The sequence below is a fragment of the Marmota marmota genome, unplaced genomic scaffold, assembly GCF_001458135.2.
Source record: "Marmota marmota marmota unplaced genomic scaffold, marMar, whole genome shotgun sequence".
In the NCBI taxonomy this organism is placed as follows: Eukaryota; Metazoa; Chordata; class Mammalia; order Rodentia; family Sciuridae; genus Marmota; species Marmota marmota.
In genome coordinates, this window is record NW_025999990.1 from 19,635,508 (window position 1) to 19,660,749 (window position 25,242).

Below are 25,242 nucleotides of genomic sequence, written 5' to 3' on the forward strand. Positions count from 1 at the left end.
AGGTATTCAGGGTGCTGAGGCAGGAGGATCTCAAGTTTGAAGTCAGCTTGAGCAACTTAGTGAGACCCTGTCTCAAAAAATAAAAAAGTCTGGGGATGCAGCTCAGGGGTAGAGCGCCCCAGTACAGGAGTGGGCATGGAGAGCGAGCTTCGACCAACATGAGTCTCTACTTGCTGTGTGGGATTCAGGCTCCTGTCCCAGGCCCACCAAAGGCCTTCCCTCCTTTCTGCAGGGATATATAAGTGGAAAAAGTAAGGTCCTGATATGAGATGCTAAAATCAGAAGAGACAAAGGGATCTCTCTGCACGGGCAGCATCGGGGAACATCTTTCATTTCATCTTTTTTCAGGGCTCCAAAAATGTTTTTGCTGCTAGATTGGGCAGTAAAGCCCCATTATGACAAATTCCAATACAGAGAAGCATTCAGTTATAAGAGAGAGTCCATGTCCCAGCAAATGACGTATGGAATAGGGCTGTTTTAGCAGGGCAGAGGCAGAACCCTGGCCTGCCAGCCCCTCTGGTCCCTCTCAATGGTTCCAGTGTGATCTTCAGGGGAAAGACATGTAGCATCTGCTTGGCCTCCTTCCTCTGTGTGTGTGTGGGGGTGTGGGGGGTGAGGGTGCATGAGGGGAGCCTGTAAAGGGCTGAGGAGGGGAGGAAAGCAGGTCTAAGGGGGAGGTGCCTATAGATTTTTCGTTTGGCATCAGTGCCACCCTCAGATGTTAATTCTGGGGGGTAGCATGGAAACCAGTCCATTTACGGCAGCGCATTTCATGCTGAAGGTATAAGCCTCCATTATGGGCCATTTGATCAATCCAATATGTCACCACCTCCAGCTGAGGGGAGAGAGAGAGAGAGAGAGAGAGAGAGAGAGAGAGAGAGAGAAAGAATAGAATAGAATAGAGTAGAAAATATCAAGGTGCCTCGTGTGCCATTAGAGTAGGACTGATTAATAAAACTTATTTCAGGTTTATGCACACAGGGATTTATATCCTGGTGATAAAGAAAATGGTATAGAGGGTTCTAGTTAGAAAATGTTTGGGTAACTGGTCTTATCCACCAATACCTGCATTTTTATTTTAGGAGGTTCAGGGTAGGAAAGTTACTCAACTTGTGAAATTCAAACCTAGGACATGTGGCCTGACTTCCAGGCCAGACTCTTCTCCGCACCAGTCTATGGCACTAGATCCTTTCTGGGAGTAGGGGGGCATGAGAACTGCACACATGGCTCCACCACCAAAGCAACCTACTCTGGGCCTTGGGCAAGTCACTTAACCCCAAAGGCTCAGTTTTCTCATCTATCACAGCAGGCTTGTGAGGATACTGAGATACCTAAAACCTGTCATCTTCTCCCTATTCCTGAGGGGCAGTCTGTGGTCAGGACCACCTCACTGCTGCTGTCAGAGGACCTGAAGGCTGAGGAGAGACTTTCCCAACCCCATGGCCCTGGACAGCAGCCTATTGGCCCATGGACTGGGCTTTCTTGCCAGTGGAGGTGCCCTTGCTTGGTGTCCCTGGGAAGAGAGCCACAGCCCCTCCTTCCATCCCCTACAGCCTTCTAGGGCAGGAGGGCTTGGGGGCTGCATCATGCCCCACAATGTGGAGTAACGGCAGCCCAAGTATCCATCCACAGACAAATGAGTAACAAATTGTGGTGTATGCCTACAATGGAATATTCTTCATTCATAAAAGAGATGAAGTCCTACTACACTCCATAATGTGGACGAACATCACAAACATTAAGCCAAGTGACAGAAGCCTGACACAGAAGGTCACATGTTATGTGATTCCATTTATATAAAATACCCAGAATGGGCCAATCCACTAAGAGAAGGAAGGTTGGTGGGGGCCGGGCAGAGGGGCGGAAGAACGGAGAGTACGTGCCTTCACAGGTGTGGGATTTCCTTTGGGGGTGGGAACTAAACAGAGGTGGTGATCCCTCGACATTGTGAATGAACCAAATGCCACCTAATCTTCACTTAAAGTGGTTAATTGTGTCCTATAAATTTCACCTCAATTTGAAAAACAACCCTAGAACCCTTCATAACCATTGCAGAAGCACAGCCTGTGCCTCCCATGTCACCCTCCCTGGGGACAAATGAGGGACGCCATGGAAGGAACACACAGTCTTCCCTTGCTCTTTCTGCTCCTCTGGTGTGAGAACACTGGTTCTCCTGTAGCTTCCAGCTTGCTCTTCCCAGGCTGGGGCCAGTTGTACCAGTGCCCACAGCTTGACCCACTGCTGCCCGTACGGTACCCTGCCAGGGGGACATCTTGGGTGGCAGCAGAGGCTCCAGGACCCCACTGTGTTATCTACAGAAGTCAGCCAATTACACTTTTATGCTGCCACCTGAGCTTCTGCTGCAGAGGGGTGAGTACAGTTATCTGACCTCAGTGGAACACACCGCACCTGGGGGTGGTACAGGGCTCTTTCCCTTTAAGACTTTTCCCAGTGCAGGACCTGCTACATTGCAGGTGCTTAATAATGCTTCATCATTGCTGAAAGAATGAATGAATGAATGAGCAAATGGATGAATGGATATTAGAATTATGAGGGATGAGCCATGGTTGGAGGCAATTTGTTGCTTCAGCCAACAGATGCTCCCCCGCCTGGCTCCCAGGCCCTCCCGGATGTGCCAGGTGCGCTTTAATTCTGGGCGGAAGCAGCTTAAGTTCAAGCTGGAGTCCTGCCAGGTAAGCAGGGAAGGCCAAGGAATGAAAGAGCCTTGTGGTGAGGCCTCCTGAGGGGCTCACCCTGGCCACTAGGGAGGCAGCAGGACATCACACAAGCCTAGGTCCTGGTCTTGCCTGTTGAGAGCTGGCAATGATGAGATCCACCTCAAACGGTGAAGACCACCTGCCACAGGGCGAGTAAGACAGCCAGCACGGTGCCTGGGTGCCAGGGTGCTCCGCAATGTTGTCACTGCCATTGTTGTTGGTGACTGTTAAGTCTTTGGGGGCTCATCTCCCACCGCCTTCTGTCTACCTCTGAACAATGCAAGACTCTTTGGTATCGTTTTCGTGTGCCCTGGCTGTCCTTTCTTGCCCCACCTGTTTGCCCATTTGGAGCGGTTATTCCATGCCAGGACCGGGACGAGGCTCAGACTCATCACTGGGTTCCATGGGATGTGCCCCACCCATTCTTCCTCATCCCCCAGTTTTGTGTGTTTACTGCAGCGCTCATCAACGACAGGTAGGGAGTTTGGGGTGTGAGGATACTGGAAGATTCCATATCAGAATTGCCCGCAGAGTGTTCGTTCTCCTTGAGAACCAAGTCTGTCTCATCCTCTGAATTACCACCCAACCCACACCATCACCTTGTGTGGTGACAATAATTATGATCGACTCTTTCCCCATAAATATGTGTATTTATGTTAATAAAAAATGTTAGCAAATTTCAAGTGTACAATAAATTATTATTAACTTCGATATCATCCTGTTTATTAGGTTTTCCAACATATTCATCTTGTAATTAAGTTTGTGCCCTCCCCCACCAAAGATTTTCTTATTTTTTAAGAAATGAGCCTGAATGCCTTATAATAAAAAGCCAATAGAGGATGACATGCATTTTTTTTTCTTTTAACAATATATCATAGATTTATTTCTATGCTGTTCCTACTGCCTTTGCTGGAAGGGCTCTTAGGTGCTGTCTTGGCTGAGTTCAGACACAGGTGATGTAAAGGAGAGAGTGGGGGCCAGCTGGCACTGAGTTGGAAATTAAACCACTCCCTGGTTTAATTAGATGAGTTGGAAAAGTGAGGGTGCTCAGGGCTCTGGAAAGAGGTGCAAAGGCTGTGCACTCTTGCCACCCTGCAGGTCCTCAGCTGAGCAGTGCATTTTGGGTCCTCTGGCTCTGACATATAGTCCAGAGGATCCCTTTGTGAAGCCATCATGATACCTGTCCCAAGGGTTCAGTGGTAAAGGAGGATACAAGTCCACCAGGAAGCTGCAGTAGGCTCCTGCCCAGCCCAGAGCCAGGCACTCTGCTTCCTGCTGAGTTTCTGCGCCTTCTCTGCTTTAGAAGTCCGTTGCTGGGCAACCAGCAGACCACGATGGCAGTGGCTGGCAAGGTGCTTGGAAAGCAGGGAGTACTTGGGGTCAGTGTCCTGGATATTGTCTGAATATAGAAAAAAAATGTCCCATTTACACATTCTCAGGCGGTTACCCTCACCACTTGAGCTGGGTGTTATTGTGGCCACCCCTTTTCCCCAGAGGAAACCTCCCTGACCATCGCCCTCCTCTGGGCACCCTGCACTTTCTAAGTTACATTTGCAAGCCTTTACCACCTTGAGCCTTATGGTGATTTATAAAGAACCTGTTGTCTATTCTCGCCATCAGTTATTGAGCCTCAACCTCCTCCTAAATTAAAAAATGTTTTTTTGTGAAAATAAATTAAATCAGGCCACAGGAGTAAAGTGCCCAGCAAGGTACTCAGGACATAGAAGCAGCTCATTAAGTGGGGTCCCACTATTGCCCAGCCTTGAGCACCAGCCCAGGACCTGTCCCCTAAAAGGGCTCCAGGACCATTTGCTGAATTTGTCTGCGCACGCGCCAGGTCCAAGCAAGTGAAGGGAGGGCTGTGCTGGGCTGTGCTGGGCGAGGCAGCGACGTTTCAGGTGCTGCGTGCCAGGTGCCTTCCTAGGTGCACGTAGGTGGATTATGTGTTCAGTTTGGAGAGGAGAGCTCCAGCTCTCGGGGAGCAGGCGTGGGAGGATGGGGCGTCTTCCACCGAGTGTCTGATTTCTGCAGGTGCCGAGGGATTAGCCACAGAGCAGGTGGGCCCCTCGAGGCCCCTCTTTTTAACCCACCAATCTCCCTTTCAGACGGGACACCACCAAGGCTAGGCAAAGGCAGAAAGGAGTCCCCTGCCCTTCCCCCACCTGGAAACAGGCCCGAGGGCTCCTACTGTCCCTGAAGCTGCAGGTGGAGCCCCTGCCTGCCAGCCTGGGAGCCAGAGGGGGCGGAGTCAAGGAGAACTGCGCAGTCGCTGAGCCGTGATCTCGCCCAAGCCCGCCTTGGGGAAAAAGCGCAGCTCAGGGGCTCCCAGGATCAAAAGATCCTGCGGAGGTTTTCGCACGTCCTTCCTCGCTGGGTTGGCTGCTGCCACTTCCATCTTGCTTCTCCTTCTAGGGCACAGGGCTAGAAGAGCTTTGTCACATCTCCGGCCTCTGTGGACAGGAATGCAGGGCGCTGCAGCGAACACCAGGGAGCCCCTTTGGGGACTTGTATCCCTGTCTCCCCTGAGACAAAATGTGTATTTGAAAGGGGAAAGAATGGAGGGAACCCGAGTCTGTTGAGTAGGCTGCCCGGTGTACACCCCATCCAGCTGTCGCTGCTGCAATCCAGCCCGCACACCTCCTGAGGCGCCTGCAGCACTGCTGAGTGGTGGGAGTGGGGGCGCGGTGGGGTGGAGAAGGCTCAGAGGCCCGAAGACTGGGGAAACTGCCAAACACCCCTTTTCTCTTCTTTCCTTGCACCTTGTGCTGCTCCTCCTCTTTGAGCACTTTGATAGATGACCTATTTTTGATGCTGGCAAAGATGTGATTTTAATTAACTAGAAAGGTCAAAGGGTCGAGGGAAATTCGAGAATTAAAAAAAAAAGTGCCATTATGTTAATAACTGTAACTTCTCACCAAAAAAAAAAACAAACAAAACAAAAAACCACTGGATGGAAAGGACTTTGGCAGGAGGGGACCTCGAAGGTGCCTCTTCCCTCAATTTCCCAGCAGCAGAGCCCTGAGACCTTCTGGCTAAACATTGCTTTGATTCTTTTTTCTTGATCCATCAAAAGTATCTTGGAGAAAACACCTTCACTCTTCTTTGCATTCTATCTCCAGAAGATTCATAGGGGCTGGAAAAACCAGGTCACTTTGCCCCAAAGCAAATCCTGCCTGTAGTTGGCCTGAGGGTGTCAGGAAAGCCCTCCTCTTCACACTAGGAGGGTGCCCCTGAGGCGGCACTGGTGAGTGTTGGGTGAGTGATCCACACTGCTGTGCTTTCTGGGGTGGCGGCAGGGGCTCCCCTGGTGTCCAGTGATCCTCATCCATTCGTATGAGGGGCCCCTGTCAAGCTCTTGCTATGTGCCAGACCTACTACTGAGGGCCAGAGGTCACGGAGTCAGGGAGGTCCTGCTCCTGAGAGTTCTCTTTCCAGGGGGCCATGCCTGGTGTGGGGTGATCTTAGAAAAGTCTGCAGAGGGGCTGAATACCCACTGGGGCCCAGCAGGGGTCTGAGAAGCAGGGACAGCACCTTCACCCTAGGGAGCCTACAAGAAGCAAATCACAGTGACAAGAGCCAAGGGAGAAGTGAGTAGAGGGGTGGGCGACATGCAGGAACGTGGCATGGAAGCCCAGAGGCAGGACAGGGCCCGAAATGCCCGCACCAGGCCTCTCCTGCCAGTCACTGGCCTGGCCTGGCTCTTAAAGAAAGGGAGTGGGGAGCCGGGGTGGAGACTGACTGGCCAGCCACAGCCAGGCCGAGCCCTGAGTAAAAGGAACAAACAGCAAAGGTGGGTGGAGAGGAGCGGGGAGGAAGGTGGGGTAGGAGGAAACCCTCCCGGTTCAAATTCTGGACCTGTTGTAATTCTGGGGCCCAAAGAGCAGCCTGTTGGGAGCCTGTCTGTACCTGCTCCAGCCCTGAGCCTGTCCCAGCCCTGAGGATCTTCTGTTTGCATTGTTTCCTGCTGTGCCCCACCCCCAACCCAAGAATAAAGATAACCACCCCTGCCCACCGCTGCCCGCCCTCCCCACCCGGGTGACTCAGGCTGGGCGCCTGGTGGCAGCGGCTCTGCTCAGCCTGGCCCACTCATCTGCCTACATCTGCTCCTGATTTGCCATCCATTTCTGTGGCACCATAAATGGCTGGGTACCCCCCCCCCCCCGGATTAAAAGAAAAGAAAAAAGAAAGAAAAAGGTACCTTTCTCCTGCTGTGGTATGCAGATTATTATAGTGTCTGTTTGCTTGGAGGGGACAAGAAAGAAAGTGAACTTGGACAAGGTCAGTTTAATTGCGACGTACAGCTGCCCGAGGTCTCCTGTCCACTCTGGCCAGTTCTGAGCCAAACCAGTTTTCCATGGCCAAACTGGGCCTGGTTTCCACATTGGTTCCTGTCAGGAAGTCCCTCCGCCCAGTATGTGCTGTTAAATAGGATCCTTTTCATTCATTTTCCTCTTATAAACTTCCCTTTCAGGTCATCCTGAAGGGAGAGAGGGGATGTGGCCTGGACGGGGGAGGGGTGCATCAGACTCCAGTCCCCAAAGGGAAGTGGCTGTGGGGGAAAGGCCGGCAGGGGGCTGGCCGGGGTCAAACATCTGGGGCCCCAGCCCAAGGACAAAGTCTAGTTTGCCTTCCCCTGCAGAGTATGGCAGCCGACAACCTCCCTGTCCCCAAGTGCCACCTTCCATCCGTTCCCCACTGGGAGGGGGGTTCGAGGAGTAATAGGAAGAGCAGCCCATCCTAAAAATACCTCCCACCCTCTGCCATCCTAAAAATACCTCTGCCACAAACTTCCCACAGAGAGTGAGATTCTCTGTCCCTGACTGTTTGCTTGTTGCAAGCCCCAGTACTGGGACGGGGCGGGTTCTTCCCCGCTCTGCCGGGTCCTTGGCTGATATCCACTGGGATAGGGACAGCTTCCTCCTCCTTTTCCTTCTGCTGCCTCTGGTCCAGCAAGATGGCTCCATCCATCCCTCATCCACTGGACTGTGAATTCATTGTGCCCAAGACTTCCGTTCACTGCTGTGTGCCTGGCAATGCCTGGCACAGAGTACCTCCTTAAAACGTGTATTGAGTGACTAAAGAGGTGAGTCCCTTTCTACCTCCATGACGCTACTTTGGTGCCCCTTGAAGTCACCTGGTTTGGGTCTTGGCTTCCCTGCATAGGAGCACTGTTGGTCTCGCCTGTGAAATGGGTCCTTGATTCCAGGGCTCTGGGTAGCCTTGTCAAAAGATCAAGGACCAGTAGAGTGCCCCTCACGTCCCCTCCCTGTGCTCTCCCTGCAGGACCCAGACTGCCCCCGCCCCAAGCCATTCCCAACTACGGAACTCCCCAGGCCTTTTTAGTTCCAATCAAGGGGTTTATTCAAACACAGTAGGAAAACTATAATATATGTATAAAGAGGAAGGGCTTTTATTGACTTTTTAAAAAGTCTTTAATAATTTCTCTAAAAATATCAAATTTAAAATCTCTCTGCAAACCTGGGATGAACTTGCTGTTCAGGTGACAGGTTGAACAATCATTTCCCCCCTTAGTTTTGTTTCATAATTGACACATAATGACTGGACATATTTATGGGATACAGTGTAGTGTTCCAACACATGTATACACGTGGAATGATCAAACCAAGGTGTTTAGCACATCTCCGGCCTCCAGTGTTTACCATTCCTTGTGGTGAGAGCATTCAAAACTGTCTCTTCCAGTCATTTTGAAATACACAATCTACTAATGCTGACAGTAGTCACCCTACCGTGCAGTAGAACGGATCTCCTTTATGCTCCACCACCTTGGCTCCTCCTGCCCTTCACCCTTGCCTTTCCCAAGGACAGAGCAGAGTCTTCTTCCTCTGCTCCACTCTCAGTGCTCTGGGGAGCCCCACACTGCAGTGGCCCAGAGCACCACCCTGGCCTTGGAAAGAACAGGGTTCAAGGTGATGCGTGGACAGCTCAAAACCTTGGTCCTGAGGGCAGAGGTTCCAAATAAATGGGGGCGGGAGTCCAACTTGCTCACTTGAGTCTTTGTTGACCACCAGTGGGATTTCCTGCACATGCGCTGTGAGCTCCTATATATAGCCTCCTGTTGGGTGTCCAAGGCCATGAGGTGTCCTTACAGGACAGCTCTCTGGGCCTGACTAGGCCATTCTTGTGCAGTGACGAGAGACAATGGAGGGAAGAGAAGAGCTGGGGAAGATCTTCCAGAGGTAGAGGTGTCCACAGGACCTTGGACAATGGCTAGGAGGTGAGACAACGAGGAAGGGAAGGGCCTTTGCCAACAGGGATGGAATTGGGCAAGATGGAAGGCGTAGCACTCACAGAGACACCTGGCTAGGGGAGGCGCCCAAGATGGGACAGTGTGTCATGGATTCACTCAGCAGAAATGCATGAGTGCCTGCTTGTGCCCCACCCTGCCCTGCCCTGGGGCTGGGGACAACAAGGTAGTGGGCAGCCATAGACGCTCTGTAGGAGTGAAGGAGGCCTCCCTGGCAGGCACAGCATGTCCCCAGTGGAAACAGGAGGATGCTGAGTCCTTCTTGCTCACTGAGCTCTGAAAAGAGCTGTCCCTGGATCACGGGGCCCTGCTGGCCTCTCCTACTCCTGCCCAGGGCTCTCAAACTTTAAACAGCAGCTGCTCCATGTGCTGAGAGCTTTGTACGGAACAGGAGCCCATACAAAGATTCCGATTTGTAGGCCCTGGAAGGGGCCCAGGGAATATGCATTTTTAATCAGCTCCAAAGTGATTCAGGTGTGCATTTAATTGCCAGCCCAGTCTACACCGGTGGAGGCCCTGGGGTGTTCAAAGACACTGATGCCCATGCAGTGTCCCCAGAGTTTGATTCAATTGGCCTGAGGTTGGGATCTGGATGTCAGTGTTCCAACAGTTCCTAGGGTGTCTAATGTGCAGCCTGGGTTAAGACCCTCAGGGTTCAAGTTTGAACAACAAACACTGACTTCATCCAACTGCATTGTATTAATCATGGCTATCCATAGAAACAAAACCAATAGGTTCATGTGTATGCACACATATCTGTGTGCAATTCCACGGCGAGCAAGTCCGAAATCTGGCAGGACTAGACAACCAGGGGATGTTTGGGTTGATAAAGACTGTCTGGAGACAGAGCTCCCTCTTCCTCTGGGGAGGTCAGTCTATTTCTCTGAAGGCCTTCAACTGATTGGATGAGCCCCCCCCCCCATAAAGTAATCTGCTTTACTCCAAGTCTACTAATATAAATGTTAATCTTATCTTAAAAAAAAGTTTGCTTATCTTTTGGTGCTTGACCCAATATCTGGATACCCTGGCCTGGTCAAGCTGACACATAAAATTAACCATGACTTTGCGAATAAAAGAAATAGAGCAGATGGCTCATCCAGGGACTCAGAGCTGGTTCTACCAGTTCTCTTTCCCTCATCATAGTCTTGTAGGCTACAAAACCATGAAGAGAACTTCAAGGTAAAACCAAGCTCCTCGCTGACAGAGGGAAGCCAGGACTCCTGGAAGCTGGGCCCCCTTTCCAGGCTAAGCCCCTGGGCAGAGAGTGGAGCTAGGTCTCACACCCAGGCTTCCTGATGCCCAGTGGCTGCTCCGTCCTGTGCGTTGCCGTAATCTAGATGCAGTCTTGGCCCACTCGCCTCTTGCTTAGAATTCAGTATGGCTTGTGAAATAGATTTTGCTTTAATTCAAAGCGGAATGGTTGATCTCGTTAGTAACAGTGATCCCCAGCCCCGCCACCCGAAGGCTTGGCAGCACCATTGGTGGGGCGTGTGGATCCCCTGGATATACGTGTGATGATGGCCAGAGATGGTAGTCCAGGGGACAGGGCTGAGGCAGGCCCTGGACTGATGGGGCCTTCGGAGACAGGACCACAGGCTGGGGGTGGTGGAGCACCCTGTGAGGATCAGGGCTCCCAGGAGCTATGGGACCTGGAAGCCCAAGTGAGGCCCAGCTGGGAGACGGTGCCTGGGTAGCAGGTGGAGTAGAGAGCAGATAGCCCACGCTGGAGAGGAGACCTCCGCGGACAAGGCTGCCGCCCAGGAGACTCCCTGGCACTGCCGGCTGGGGCTGTGTTCCAGGGCCTGAGTGGGAAGAGGCAGGAGGCGTGAGCAAAAGGCAGAGCTGGTTTGTTTGGACCCTGAGCTCCCAGGGTAGTGGGTGGATTGGGAGACAAGCTGCCCTGCCCAGCGCCCCCACCCTGTCTCTGATAACAGCTTCTCCTGGAGGAGAGCTGGGCTGTGCGGCACTGGAGAGGAGACCTCAGAATGCCAGGCTACCTGTGTGACCTCAAGGAGACTGGTTTGAACCTGAGCCAGGCCGAGAGGTCAGGCCTTCAGGCTTCCATCCTAGACTGACTCTGTCCTCCTCAGAGCTTCCTGCCCAGTGGCTTTGCCCAGATACTGACCCCCTGCACCGTTCTGTCATCTGAAAACAGGCCAGTGACTCCAGAGAACCCTTGGATCCTATGTGCCATAAAAATATTATTTCTCTAGGAATTCCATGACTGAGAAGTTTGGAAAGCACAGCTCTATACTGGTGTTCCCCAAAGGTGTGTGTGTCACACCCCATCTGCAAGGTATTAAAAGGTGTTAGGCCGAGCAGAGGGATCACACAAGTCCAGGAAATGCAGACTTACCCAGAGTTAGGCAGGTCTCCTGAGGAGGGCCTTTGTCAGGGGTGAGTGTGTGTGTGTGTGTGTGTGTGTGTGTGTGTGTGTGTGTGTAGTATTTATTGGGAATCTCTGACAGGGCTCTGGTGTTCAGGTGTCCCCAACATTTGTGTTATTCAAAGTGCACAGCAGTCAACAAAAGACACGAACTGCAGCTCTAGATCTTGCTCAGGATTCACGGTCCTGGCAGCGGAGTCCAGATTCCTAGGCCTGGGTGATGTTCTCCTGAGCAAGCTGCTGGAGTGAGAATGGGAGGAGCCCCCTCTTCCTCAGCAGGAGACAGAGTCCTGCTTGCTGCCTTCAGAACTTTCCCAGTGATGCCCTCTCCCAAACCAACACACATCGTTCACTTGGCAGCCAAAACCTTTTGACTGCAGGGTCCTTTTCCTGGGTAGAAGGAGAGGCTTAAGGACACTCCCTGGGAGCAGGGTGAGGAGAAGCCCACTGTGGACTTCCTTGCTTCTCTGCACCAAGCTGCCCACTGCAACTTTCTGTATGGAGAAAGTTCTAGATGTCACTTTAGCGTCCACCCCGTCTCCTTCCATTTCCCTTCCCAGAGAGGCCAGGTCTGCCTCTGGACCACCTCTTCTCCTAGTTCCCACCGCCATCTTCCCATTCCCTCCCCACCCATAGCCAGTGACAGGGCCCAGGAGACAAGCTGTGGATCTGAGGAGCTCACAATATGACTCTTGGGCTAGTCCAGAAATCCTACAATAATTTGGGTGCAGGATAGAAACGTGTCAGTGGTTTCCGCCAGCAGAGCTCCTTGTTCAAATCTCCCCCAGTTGGAATCCCCAGCAATCCGCATGGCAGGCTGGGTGGCATGGGCTGAGGCCGATGAAATATTTACACTGGGGTGGATAGAGCTGAGAGAGGCACCCTTCAGTTACCCCATCCAGCCACCGCCCACAGATGGAGCCAGCCCTGCCTCTGTTTCCCAGTGGATCAGGGCCACCTTCTCATTCTTCATGGCCAGGTTGCTCAAATTTCCAAAATAATTACTCAACTTTGTTTTGACGTTGACTTGGAAAGACCTGCCTAAGAGACCTGGATTGCCAGAGATCAATATCACTATTGTCACCGTCCTTATTAAGGAACATTTAAGATCTTGCCATGAGCAAGATGCTTTGAAAGTTCTCAGTTGATTAGAGAGAGTTCAACATGATTTCTGCTGTGGAGGCCCTTACCTTCCCATGAGGTAGACCCCAAAAATCTCAAAATGAGGGTGTTGAACCCAAGTAATTGCACAGCCCCACATGAGTAAGTACATCTTCCCGGTGGGCATTTGTGAAGAACCTGGGCCCCAGTGGCCACAGCAAAGGACTGTTCCTTTACTTCTATACCCACCTGGTTCAGGTGCCCTCTTTCTGTCCTTGCTCCCCATCTTTCTCATCTCTGCTTCTCTTTGTCCCTGTTTAGGTCTCATTCGGTTCCCCTCCCCTCCCTTCTTCCTGTTTCGATCCCATGCTCTCTCCACACCTCTGCCTCTTCTCGCCCTGTATCCCTCGCCACCCCCTAACAGGTAAAGCAGAAAGGTGCCAGGTTGGGCAATCCTTGGGGGCAGGCGCACTTCCGCTGGCATCCGATGGGGCGGGCAGCATTTCAAGGTGTGGGTGGGAGTGAAAAGCCAGCCCCGCACTGTCTGGTGGAGCTGGGGTCACGTGATCCCTCAAGACAGGGGAGGTGGGTGGAAGAGCCCAGAAGGTGGAGACAGTCTCTGGTGACCAACAGTCCCAATGTGCCAGGGACCCAGGAGATGTACGGAATGTGGAACTTTCAGGGCTGCAACCAGGAAAGTCCTGAGAAAACCAAGACTTGGCAGTCTCACCTCTGGGCTCGAGTGGTGGAAAAGAAGGAGTGTAATCTTAGGGGTGAGACGGTGTCTTTATCATTCTTTCCAAGGCACTGGCTGTCACAGCCACCAACTCTCCCCGGCTGCTATTGCCTGAGCCTGTGTCCCCACTGGAGAGCTGAGCAGCGGGTCACAGCTCGGGTCCCCTGGCAGCTGGTATGGCTCTCTGTGCTAGCATGGGCATCCTGGCCACGGTGAGGACGGCAGGCCTTACTTTCTGCCATAACCAGGAAGGGGGACATCGTGTTTTCTTCCCTCTCTGGGACTCAGCATTCTTGACTATAAAAGTTCCATTCCCTGCTGGCCTTCCAACCACTCTTCTGATTCCCACTTCTTCCAGCCCTTACCAGATGTTCTCAAGGGGAGCTGGCCGACAGGAACGGGCCAGTGACTCACCGCAGCCCTGTGACCCACCACTCCCGGCCACCTCTGTCTCCTTGTAGGAAAATGGGGGTAAGAATCATCATCTCACAGGATTACCTGAAGGGCTAAATGAGATGGTATAGGCTAAAGGTCCAGCTCACTTCCTGGAACAAAGAGAAAGTGCTCAAGCATTAAGATAAAACTGTTCAAATGGCTCCGGACAAGCCTTGCCCTTGAACTCTCAGTGTCCAGGGATTCTGTGACTGTAACAGAATGTCAGGTTTCGCTCTGAAAGGTCACAGTGGACAGACAGTGTGAGAGTCGGGCCTGACCCAGGCTTGCGGCTCACACTGGTCCTCTTTGGGATATGGGTGGCGGGAAACTTCTCTCCTGCCCCTCCTACGGGTCCAGCCCCTTCAAAGGTGTCCCTTCACTTCTTCCACTAAGAATGCAATAGTTCTCCTCCTTGAGGGTCTCACTTTCCACTGTTTCGGTTACCCGTGGTCAACAGCCATCTGAAAACAGTAAATGGAATTTTCCAGAAATAAGCCATTCATGTGTTAAATAGCTTTCACTGCAGTATGTTGTCGTATTTTATTAATAGTCACTGTCCTCCACTTCTTACAGTGCCTAACTTCTGTGTCAGGCTACCTAGGTATGTATGTATAGGGAGCACATGGGATCTGTAGGGTTCAGTACCGACCACAGCTGTAGGCACCCACTGAGGGTCTGGGAACTTGACCTCCCTGGATAAGGAGGGATTCAGAAGCAAAATGGAATGCTTCACAGTGGCTATCTTCGTTATGTTTTGAAATTATAGCAATATTGAAGCACTCCTAGGTCAAAGGTTTTCCAGAAAAACAATCCTTTTTATCCTGATTTAAGGATTATTTAATCAAAAGAAATAGGATTCCTGTTTTTTTCCTGGAGAGATTTAGCCCATGTAAATGTCCTGGGTTAGCATTTTGCTCTTTGCCACATACAAGCAGCTGTATGGGCCAGCCTTTCTGGAAGGGCAGAGCCTGCAGCAGCACTTGCTATTTACTGAGGGCTTTCCCTCCTTTATTACTTATACTCCTGGGTCCTTTCCTCCTTCTGACGGTAGAGGTAGTGCTGACTACTTCAAAGGAAACAGCCCACATGTGCTCCACGAGTCACTCAACAAACACCGCATTAAATGTCCACGGATGAGAATCTCCAGGTTTGATCCTGTGGGGTGGGCAGAGAAGCATCCCCTCCTCTCCTTCAAGGAACTTACATTCCCGACCTGTGTCCTCGAGCATCCTTCAGGGGACTCAGTGTTTCATGGGCCCCTGCCTGGAGGTCTCCTCTGCGTGGGGCCCAGTAATGCGTTCACACACATTTGTGGTGAATCCTCCCCAAACCCATCATTTGCACGCAGCCCACGTGCCTTTCAGAGGTGGGCGTGTGTGGAGGTATTTGTTCCCCACACTGATGAAATCGGGGTGCTTCTGTGTCTGAAGACCCCCTGCTCTGCCACTGCCTGAGGGCTTAACGCCTGTTCAGGACTGTTGATTGGGGGAAATGGACTCAGGGATGTCCCAACAAAGGAAGGGTGAGGCCAAGAGCCCTGAGGAGCCAAGGTGCTGGCCGGGTGCCCCTCGGTGGACGGACGTAGAGAAGGTCAGGGTGAGGGACTGAGGGGAGGAGCGGCGTCTTCCTGGGGAGGGATGCAGAAACCCTGCGACCTGCGTCCAGCCCCACTCTTGTCTGTCTGGGAGATCTTCAGTCCCCACTCGGCTGAACTTCCCATCCGAGTACACATTGTTCCCTTTGCAATTTCAGTAATGAAGGTCCATTAGCCTGAGGCTTCGGAAATGGTCCCCTCCAAGGTGCCCTGCCTCCCTCCCCGTGCAGCAGAGCCACATTCTGTCTCTACTGCTGTCCCATTCCACCGGGCCCCAGCCCTCCAGGAGGCCTGGTGGGTCCCACCTTTCAAGCTCTGGGGTTGGGCGGGGCTGCACAGAGGTCCTTGTCCCCAGGGCTTATCCTGCCACACTCCTTGTGGCTTGCTGCCCCCACCCCAGCACTCCCCATCCCTGTAGCACCCACTTTTCACTTATGTCTCCACGTGGTGAGAGGAGAGGGAAGGATGGGAATACAGGGGGCCCCTGCCTAATTCAGGAGGGCTTCCCAGAGGAGGGGACATCTGGGCAGGCTCAGAGGATGAGCAAGAGTTAGCCCAGTGAAGACGGGGTAGGGTGAGGAGGGAGGCTGAGAGGACAGATGGACAAGGCCAAGGTGGTGGGGGCTGGGCATGCCCGTGACATCTCCCAGTTGTTGGAAGGTGACAGGCCCAGAGGAGGCCGAGGAGCCAGGGGGACAGTTGGGGCTGCATGCGAGATGCGCGGGGCTGGTGGTGAGAGCCAGTCACCAATGTTGGGAGCAAACAAGACCCAGGAGCACTGATCGCCACAGCAGCTTGGGGACCGGATGGCTCACTGGTAACAGGTACAGAGGCGCAAGGGAAGCGAGGACTTGGCCCGTCTTTGCTTTTCTGCCTTCCCTGTTGGCAAACGCTCCCCAGAAAAAAGCTAAAAATTCATCTCATTTGACCCAAATCAGAGGGTGGACGAGCTGGGGCGTCATTACACCCTGGTTAAAATGGGTCTTGCGGGAGGGGAGGGGCTCCGTGGTAATTGCCTCTGGTCACCTCCACCCACCCGGCCAAACCCTCGGTGGGGCTGCCTCTGCTCAGACACCGCGGTGCAGAGGGGCTCGCCTCCTCCCTCCCACTGGGGTTGATCAGTCTGGAAAAATAGTCCCCTCTGCCTGGGAAAGATGGGAAAGAGCGGGAGACGTGGGGGAGGGTCATGCCTTCCCACAGGCTGCCTTCAGGGAACTGGCCTGGGCGGCTGCAGATGTGTCCCTGGGGACAGAGCAGGCAGCTCCATGAGAGTCTGGGGCGGGGGCTGTTAGGAAAGGAGCAGGGTGTCTCCCTCTGCAGCATTTTTCTTTGAGTCTCAAGCTCCTAAGTTGTTCTGTGGGGTCAAGCAGACCATCTATTTAGAATTTAGCATCAGAAAAGTTGAAAGGGAGGCTGTCCCTCTGGCTGTAGAAGAAATATTTTTGGAAAGGGTGTGGAGCAAGTAAATAAATCATGAGAGGCACTCAGTGCAGTAACAGCCCTCTCCAGGCCCTCCTCTCCCTTCCTCCCTCTTTCCCTCCAGGAGACCCTAGGAAGTGGGTTATGAATCAGACACATTGCAGAAATTTGGAAGAAGCTCACACAGGAATGCTCCAGTGTGATGGTGAGTTGCAGGGCTTAGGTGACGAGTTCACATATATTCTGTGTTTACTATTTTATTCATTTTCTGTTACTGTAACAAAATGCCTGAAGCTGGTCACTTTGTAAAGAAGATAGGATTACCTAGCTCATAGTTCTAGAGATTCAAAAATATGATACTGTCTCTGCTTAGCTCTGGTGAGGGCCTTCTGGCTATATCACCACATAGCAGATGGCATCATGGTATGAGAAGAGTCACATGACAAGACAGGAAGCCAGAGTGCCTCAGGGGCAAGGCTTACTCTTGAAGGAATGAAGTGAGATACCTCAAGAACTGCACTAATCCCTTCTGAGAGTGGTTCCCCAATGACGTATCCTAACCCATAGGTCCTATGTCCTAAAGATTCTACCACTGCAACACCACACACTGAAGACCATACTTTCATCACATAAACCTTGGGGACACACACCAGCCATATCCAAGCCACCATCCATTCACTGGAGGGCTCTAGCCCAAACAGAAGCATTGGGCATTTGCATGGGATAGAGACTTGCAGGTACGCAACCTGCCTGCTCTTCCCAAATAGCAAGTTGGAAAGTCAATGTGAATCTCACCTTCTGTTTCTAGTCCCTGCTACATGAGGTTTATAAGGGAATCATAAAGCACAGATATCTCTACTGTTATGTTGAAGAGACAACACTACACACACAAAAGTCTAGGTATGACAGTAAATGGGCAGGAACCAAAGAGTGACATCCTGCTCTGGGAGTTGAATTAGCTAGTGTGCATTAGTTAGTTGCTGCTGCATAACAAAATGCCCTTTAACAGCTTAAAACAACAATTCTAGTATTTATTATCCTCACAATACTTATAGTCAGAAGTTCAGGAGCAGCTTAGCTGGGGACTCCTGGCTCAGGGTTTCCCATGAAGTAGCAGTCTAGTTGTGGACCAGGGCTACCGTCATCTAAATGCCGCCAAGACAGAAGGACTTGCTTCCAAATTGGCTTGTTCGTGTAGCTAGCAAGTTGTTGCTGGTTGTTGGTGACCCCAGTTCCTCCTTATTCGGACCTCTCTGTGGGCTGATTGAGGGTCTCTCAACATGGCAACATGGCTTTCCCCCCAGCAGGAGTCCCCAGGGAAAGCAAGGTGAAGATGGCATCATGTCTTCTAACCTAGCTGTTCAAGTTGTTTCCTTCATATCCTGATAGTCAATCCAGATACGGGGTGGGAGGGATCTATGCAAGGTGTGGATACCAGGAGGCAGCAGTCCCAGGGAGCCATCCTGGAGGGGGCTGCTGTACCATGCAAAGTCCCCCCAGGTTAGGGGAAGATGTCACGTTAGAAGTGAAACTGACTCACCCTGGGTCTTGAAGGGACTGGAAGAAAAAGGTGGGATTGGAGGGTGAGCATATCAACGGCACAGAGGGGGCCATGAGCATGGTGTGTTTGGAGGGCCTTTCAGAGACCAGCTTTGCAGACAGCCCAGGTGAGAGAGCACGGAAAGAAGGTCCAGACCGGAAGTGGGAGGACTGTGGAGAAGGAGGGATCCCGTAGAGGGACTCACCAGAAATTCCACCACAGAGCAATGACAGAGTCCAGGTGGCGAGGCTGAAACTGACTCGGTACCTTGAGTGGGTCACTTCAACCCTTTGGGCTCAGCATCTGACCCTGTAATCTAGGGGTAACAAATGAGTTAATTCCGTGCAATAAGTGGCTTGGTGAAAGTGTAGGTTTTCATTGTTGTGATGATAATTTGCAGCCACACCCTCCTGGGTATCAAAACATCATAGCTCGCTCTACCACCTGTGTCCTCTCCTGCTGTATGATACATGTTGGACCAATAAATAATGATCTGAGACTGAAATCAGGTGCATGGAACAACCTAGCTCTGGTCCCCGGCCTGCCTCGCCACAGTGCTGCGGCTGTCTAGGAGACAGGTGCTGGGCAGAGCATGGGTCCCCTAAGCTCCTGCAGTTCTGGCCCATAGTTGGGTCCTACATGACAGCAGCCAAATTCTGCTCCCACCCACATCCTCCTTTGGTCCTCCAACCACTCATGAGAGAGACTGGTGTCATTAACTCCAGGCAGAAAGACCAACAGAGTAGCTAAAAGGCCCCTTTTTTCAGTTATCAGACATGACAAAAAAAGAATTCCAAAGATTGGGCAGTTTGTGAAAGAAGGAAGAGCATCGAAATCGTTCAATGTTTTCCCAAAAGTAATGGCTTTAAAATTCAAAACCACCAAAGAGTATAAACAGGAAAAAAAAAAATCTGGCTTCTACCCCTCACAGGTAGAAGAGTTCCCGCTCCTTCTAGCTCATCCAGCCCCTCCTCCGGAGGAACCAGTAACCAGCGTAAGCCCTGCGTCTGCAGACCTGCGGGCTCACGCGTGCAGGTTTTCCATTCCAAACATGGCCAAAAAACACGTGCAATGCTTGGGTGCTGCTCTGTGAGGTATCTAGCCAGTCCCCATTGCTGGGTCCAGAGCTGCCTCCAGTTAATGGCTATCCATTCCATGCTGCGGAGATGATAATCCTCGTGTACAAGTCAGACACGTGCAACCTTGAAACTGCAAAGCAAATATTTATAAGGGAAATATCTGGCTCATAGTTTTAATTTTTGCCCCTATGATAAGTGAAAATTTAGATCTACTTAATTTTAATATCTTTTTTAATATACTGGGAATTGAACCCAGGGGTGCTTTACCACTGAGCTCTATCTCCGGCCTCCCCCATTTATTTATGTATCTGTTTATTTTTATTTATTTATGTGTTTGCTTACTTATTTGTTTATTTTGAGGCAGGACTTACTAAGTCATTTAGGGCCTCGCTAAGTTGCTGAGGCTGGCCTCAAGCTTGTGATCCTCCTGCCTCCGTGTCCCAACCCATTGGGATTAGAGGTGTGTGCGCCATCACACCCTGCTTGATTTTTATATCTTTAATGCTGAGTGATTTGAGCATTTTTTCACACGTGTAAAAGCTGTTTGCATTTTTTTCTCTGATTCTGTGTGTGTGTGTGTGTATGTGTGTTTGTGTGCGGTTGTGTTGCCAATTTTTCCAGGTAGCTACAGGTCTCTTCCTGATGCGTTGACATAAGCTCTCTCTCTCTCTCTCTCTCTCTCTCTCTCTCTCTCTCTCTCAGAGGAAATTAATTAATCATATGTTTGCAAATATTTTTTCACTTATGTGTCTTGATTTTGTTACAGAATTTTTTATGTGTGTAAGATTTTCTATTTAATCAAATTTATCATTTTTTAATGACTTTTGGGTTTTCTGTCTTACTTAGAAAGGCATTTGCCCTTTGAGATTAGAAAATAACTCTCTAGGCCAGGCATGGTGGTGCACTCCTGTAATCTCAACTATTTGGGAGGCTGAGGCAGGAGGATTGCAAGTTTGAGATCAGCCTGGGAAACTTAGGGAGACTGTGTCTCAAAAAATAAAAATAAAAAAGGGCTGGGAAGTGCCCCTGGGTCAATCCCCAGTACCATACACACACACACAAAAAAAATTAATAATAATACTCTTCTATATTTTCTTTTCATGTTTTTAATAAAAGTTTTGAATATTTGCTATATGTGTTTTTTATCTTGGTGTAAGGACTGAGGAAGGAATCCAAGTTTTATTTTGATTTGTGTTATTTTCTACACAATTGGTCAGTTGTCCTAATCCCATTTATTGCAACATTCATCTTAAAAGAAAAATTTAAAATCTACCTGTATAACATGCTAAATTCATATGTATATGATTTTATCTGAATCTATTTATGGTGTGCCATGACTTTCTATTGATCTGCTCATAATCTAGTACCAAATATTTTATTTTTATGGCTTTCTAATGTTTTCATATCTGGTAGGGCTAGTCTGGGCTAGTCTCCCTGTTCCTATTAATCATCTGTTTCAAAAAATTTCTTGGCTATTCTTAAAGGCTTATTTTTCTATATGAACTTTAGAATCAGCTTATCTCATTTCAATAGAAATTCTGGTTGATATTTTTATTGGGATTGTGTTACATTTATTCAATAAGTTGGGGGGGGGGGTTGGCATTACAATATTGCAACGCCCTATCGAAGAACAGGGTATGTCTTTCTGTTGATGTAAGTCTTTTTAAAAAGCAGTCAGTCATGTTTTAAAACTTTCTTGGTATGGATCACACACATTTCTTCTGACCTTGCTTCAAGGTATTGTTTCTATTTTCATTGCCAAGTACATGGGGTCTTCTGACATTTTCTTGAACTTGTCTGTTATTTGTATAGGAAAGTACCCAATCATATCATCTGCAAATAGTATGAGGGGTTTTTTTTCCCAACTGTTTTCTAACTTTTTAACCTCGTATTTCTTATTCAACACTCGTAATCTTGAGACTTTAAAGGAGAAGCAGGCATCTTAGGTGGGAGGGAATTCCTGCTCCCATGCTAGCTCACCCATGGATCATTTAGTCTTCTTTGGGTTGGGGGCAGGGATGGGAAATTCTTTTGCCTTGAGAATATTGTCACTATGATTTATGATTGTCTAGAGACCAAATATCGCAGAACAAATGAAATAGTGATGGCGGCCAAAGTGGGGTGGGAGTGTTAGGTTGGGGGTGGTGATTCTATAAGGGGCTAAAGGGTGAAGCCTTCTCCATGGAGGTCATAGAGACCTTGGGGCTGAACTTCTGCAGCTGGGGGCAATGTCTACAGAGGGAAGGTTGGCTCCTGTCCCCTAAGATTTACACCAAACATCAAGGGAAGGGCTAGCTTTTCTGTGCATCATCAGCGCTTCTCTATGACCATGTCCAGGAATTTGAGGCCTGCCCAGATAGCCACCTAAGACTTACTGGAGCCTGCATCCCCGATGGCAGGACCCCGCCATATAGGATTCCTCATTAGCTCCATTGCTCTGTAACATCTTGCAGTGGGTTAGTCTTCCCACTCAGTGAAGCCAGAAGTCCTCCAAAAGCAGATGCAGGGTGTTTTCTGGGGTATGAAGCCAAGGTCAAGCACACCGTGAGTGAGTGACAGCATTTGTTCATTGACTGATAGTCCATAAGGAAACCACTCATGGCAAATGAGTTCCTCATCGCCCTTTCTTTGGAAAAGACCCCTGGCACCAAATATCCCTCTGCTTCTACTGAACAAGGGAGAAATTCTGGCAGAGGAGAGACTGGGCTTGAGTATAAATAGGAAGAGGAAATGCTTGGACTTTCTTTGTGCAATAAAAGTTCTATATAATAATATTATATGTAACTGTGCAATTAGGCCTGAAAATTGCAAGCTTCCAGTGGGTTCTTTCCCAGCCAAATGCCAGGCGGTTCTCGTGGTGGATGGCGTCGGCTTAGAAGAAAAGTGCAAACTCTGAGGCAACTCTGAGGTTTCACTTCCTTGGGAAAACACAGGCAGAGCTGGGATCTTAGGCCATCCGGCTGGAGCCCTGACCCAGGCTATGCAGGGAGGCAGAGTGCTTTTCAAGGACCGAGGCCTATCAGCACATCTCATGCTCGTGATAGGCCTTGTACTGTGGGAGCTCCTTCCTCCCCCAGCTGCCACCCCACAGTGGCCCTCCCACCCGGATCCCACACAGAGGTCTAGGGCAAGAGAAGGGCAGGGGAGTAGCCATGAATAATGGGGGCGGGTGTATGGGTCGGAAGACACAGTCTCCCGACTGCTTGCTGGCCGCCTTCCCACCCCTCCAGGACTGCCTGTTGCTGATACCTTCCTCAAATGCAGGCCCAAGCACATTCCTTTCCCATCTAGAACCTTCTGTGGCCTCTTTAATAAAGTCCAAATGCTGGGGAGGCCCAGTGTTTCCCTGCTTCACTTTCCCACCCACCCGCAGGGGCTGCTGCCCCCCAGCTCTTGCCCCCACACGTCTGTCTCTGAGCTCACCCTTTCTACCACTGAACCCAGCTCCCCGACTACCTTATATTCCTGTCTGTATATGCCATGCTCTCCCAGCCTCTGTGCCTCACTTAGCACATGCTCTTCCCCTCACCGGAAGGTTCTGCTCCCCTGGCCCCATGTCCTGGCTGCATAGGGGTCTCACTTCCTTGGTGGAGTCCCCCTTTCTGAACCCGGCAGAGCCCCTGCCCTCGGATCAAGGTTCCTGTCCAAACCTTGGGATTGGGGCCTTCACCTGTCTCTCTCCCACTGGTCTGTGGGGCTGAAGCCAGGAGCCCCGTCCCGCACATCCCTGTTTCTCACACACTCAGCAAGCAAAGAGCAGGGACGTAAGAGTGGAGCCTGCCAGACTCCCCCAGAGCCCGGAGCCTGGCTGCTTGGCCTCAAGTGCTAGTTCTCCCTCAGTTTCCTCCTTTGACCTGAGGTGACAAGGGTAACAGTATGCACTTCATGAGGTTTTAGAGAGGATGAAATGAGAGAACCCACGTAAAATATTTAGGATGGCCACTGGCTCCGAGAGCCCTCAGTACATCTCAGTCACCAGTTTGATTCAAGGTGGAAGGAATCTCAGACTACAGCCCTCTGTTCCCTACACTGCTGCTGCCAAGCGTCCTTACCATCAGCATTATGTCCGGATGCTCTCTGTTTGTCCCTCTGCCCTACACAGGGCTCTGAGGCTGTTCGTAATGAACTGTGCACATTACGGAGAAGCAGCCATCCCCAGCTCTGTGACCACCCTTGGCCACTGGGCGAAGAGGGACCCGTAGTCCTCCTCTCCCTTGTCCACTCAGTGTGAGGGGACACAGCTACCTGTCCAGTCTCCATCACTCCACCTGCTGTGGCCAAATAACAGCCCTTCCTTGACCACGGAGCGCATCTCCCTCTAAAAGCTCACACTAACATCCCTATGTAATCTGCCAGGGCTGGGGTCGAGGCAGGGGGCGGAGTCAGGGTCACAGGAAGTCCACATTCCAGCCCAACAGCTCCAAGACATCCACAGTTGAGCTGTTCATGACCTTGGTATCCAAAGGATCTGTCCTGGAACCAAAATGTTTCAGTGGATTAGCTGGAGGACACTGAAGAAGAAACTGAATCTCCAAGAGGGGCTTTGCCAGTCCAAGGTCACACCATTCATCCTTTGTAGAGCAGAGCTAGGATTTTTGTCATAATCCTCTCCTGAAGGGTTTGAGCCCTTCTCTGCTAACTGCACACCTGGGCAGGTCCCAGCCTTCGCTCCTCCTGCTCTTGGCCTTTCTGTGCTCCAGCTGTGACCTACTCACTTGGTGCCATGATCCCTTCTTCCCTGGATAAAGTCCCCAGACTCTGCATCATGGGGTAGCTTCTAGAGTCCTGGACACAGCTCCGGGAGCCATGGCACGTGGGCAGAGGTATCGTGCACAGCACGCGAGCGTGGGACACCTAGAGGCTGGCCAGCTGTGCAGGTACCTTAGTGCCTCCTAGAACAGAGGCTCAAATACCCCCAGGAAGTGTTAAATGTAGAACCACATCACCCAGGTGTCCACACATATCCCCTCAAATAGCTAGCAAAGTCTAAGCCATTTCCACTCCTCTGCAGAGCTTCCTGGTAGGACAGAAATACTACAAAGAACAGGGCTCCTCAGTGGGGTGACATGTGTCCCCACCCTTCAGTGAGTTGTGTTTGTGTTGATGCAGGCTGCAGGGGGTCACCCACCGCAGACCAGGCGGGGACACCTCCCTCGAAGCAGCCAGGGGCAGCTGGGATTCTGAAACTCAGTAACGCGTGGCCGAGTGCTGTTTATGGGAGACGAGTGATTTATTTTATTATCTAAATTTTCAGTGGTTTAATAAGGTTTAATAAGGCTCCCAAGGAGTTTTCTGGCTCAGGAAATCACAGGTAATAAATGCAAGTAGTAAATCCTTTATCTTGAACATAAAGCAAAAGGTGTATAATTTTTCTTGAAAGAAAACAAACCTCCCTTCCCCTCTACACCATCTAATAAATAAAGGATGAATAAGAACACAGCTTGGAGGGACACCATTTGACCCGCCAAGCCAATGTGGGTATGGGAGGAGATGGAGGGGATCAAAGAGGAGGGGATGGGGATGGGGATGGGGTGGGGCTGGCAGGTGACAGAGCATGATGATTCGACAGGCTGAAGGTTTGGCGTCTCTGTCATTTAGCTGGTTCTGTGACCTTGGGTGAGTTGAATTCACAAGAAGGAGTTCATATTTTTCATCAGAAAAATGGACACAATAATTCCTCTGTACACAGAGGGGCTAGAAAAGTATATGGAGAAAAGTAGATGTGAACAAGATCTGAAGGTGAAGCTTGGCAGGCACATGGCATCATGCCCACTGGGACCTTATCAGAGAAGAGTGAACTTGAGTGCCAGGTCCCAGGAGAAAAACCTTCAGCCCCCATGTGAAAATCTGTGGTTAGGACGAGAACCTGGGAGTGTCTACTTCCCAGGTCTGGTCTCTGCCACAGCCTTCGTGGGTCTTGTCCTGGGGATGTAGGAGGGGACCAGTCTCATGGGGTACAGAGAGGAGGAG

The 25,242-nt window shown here is 50.8% G+C and overlaps 1 protein-coding gene and 1 long non-coding RNA gene across 4 annotated transcripts in view; one reads left to right on the forward strand and one right to left on the reverse strand.

Annotated features, from left to right (window-relative positions):
- Zbtb7c (zinc finger and BTB domain containing 7C) overlaps positions 1-25,242 on the forward strand; it is a 262,054-nt gene that overhangs the window by 213,989 nt on the left and 22,823 nt on the right. The window contains exon 1 of one of the 3 annotated variants that reach the window (XM_048806259.1): positions 16,738-16,858. The exons of the other annotated variants lie outside the window; for them this stretch is intronic. The gene's annotated coding sequence lies outside the window, so the exon portion shown is untranslated. Of the gene's footprint in view, positions 1-16,737; positions 16,859-25,242 lie in introns of those variants that run through there. 3 annotated transcript variants of the gene reach the window in all.
- On the reverse strand, positions 3,413-7,143 carry LOC125617725. Its single transcript, XR_007348816.1, has 2 exons — positions 6,916-7,143; positions 3,413-4,116 (listed from the first exon to the last, which is right to left on the reverse strand). It is a non-coding gene; the product is annotated as an uncharacterized LOC125617725 (long non-coding RNA).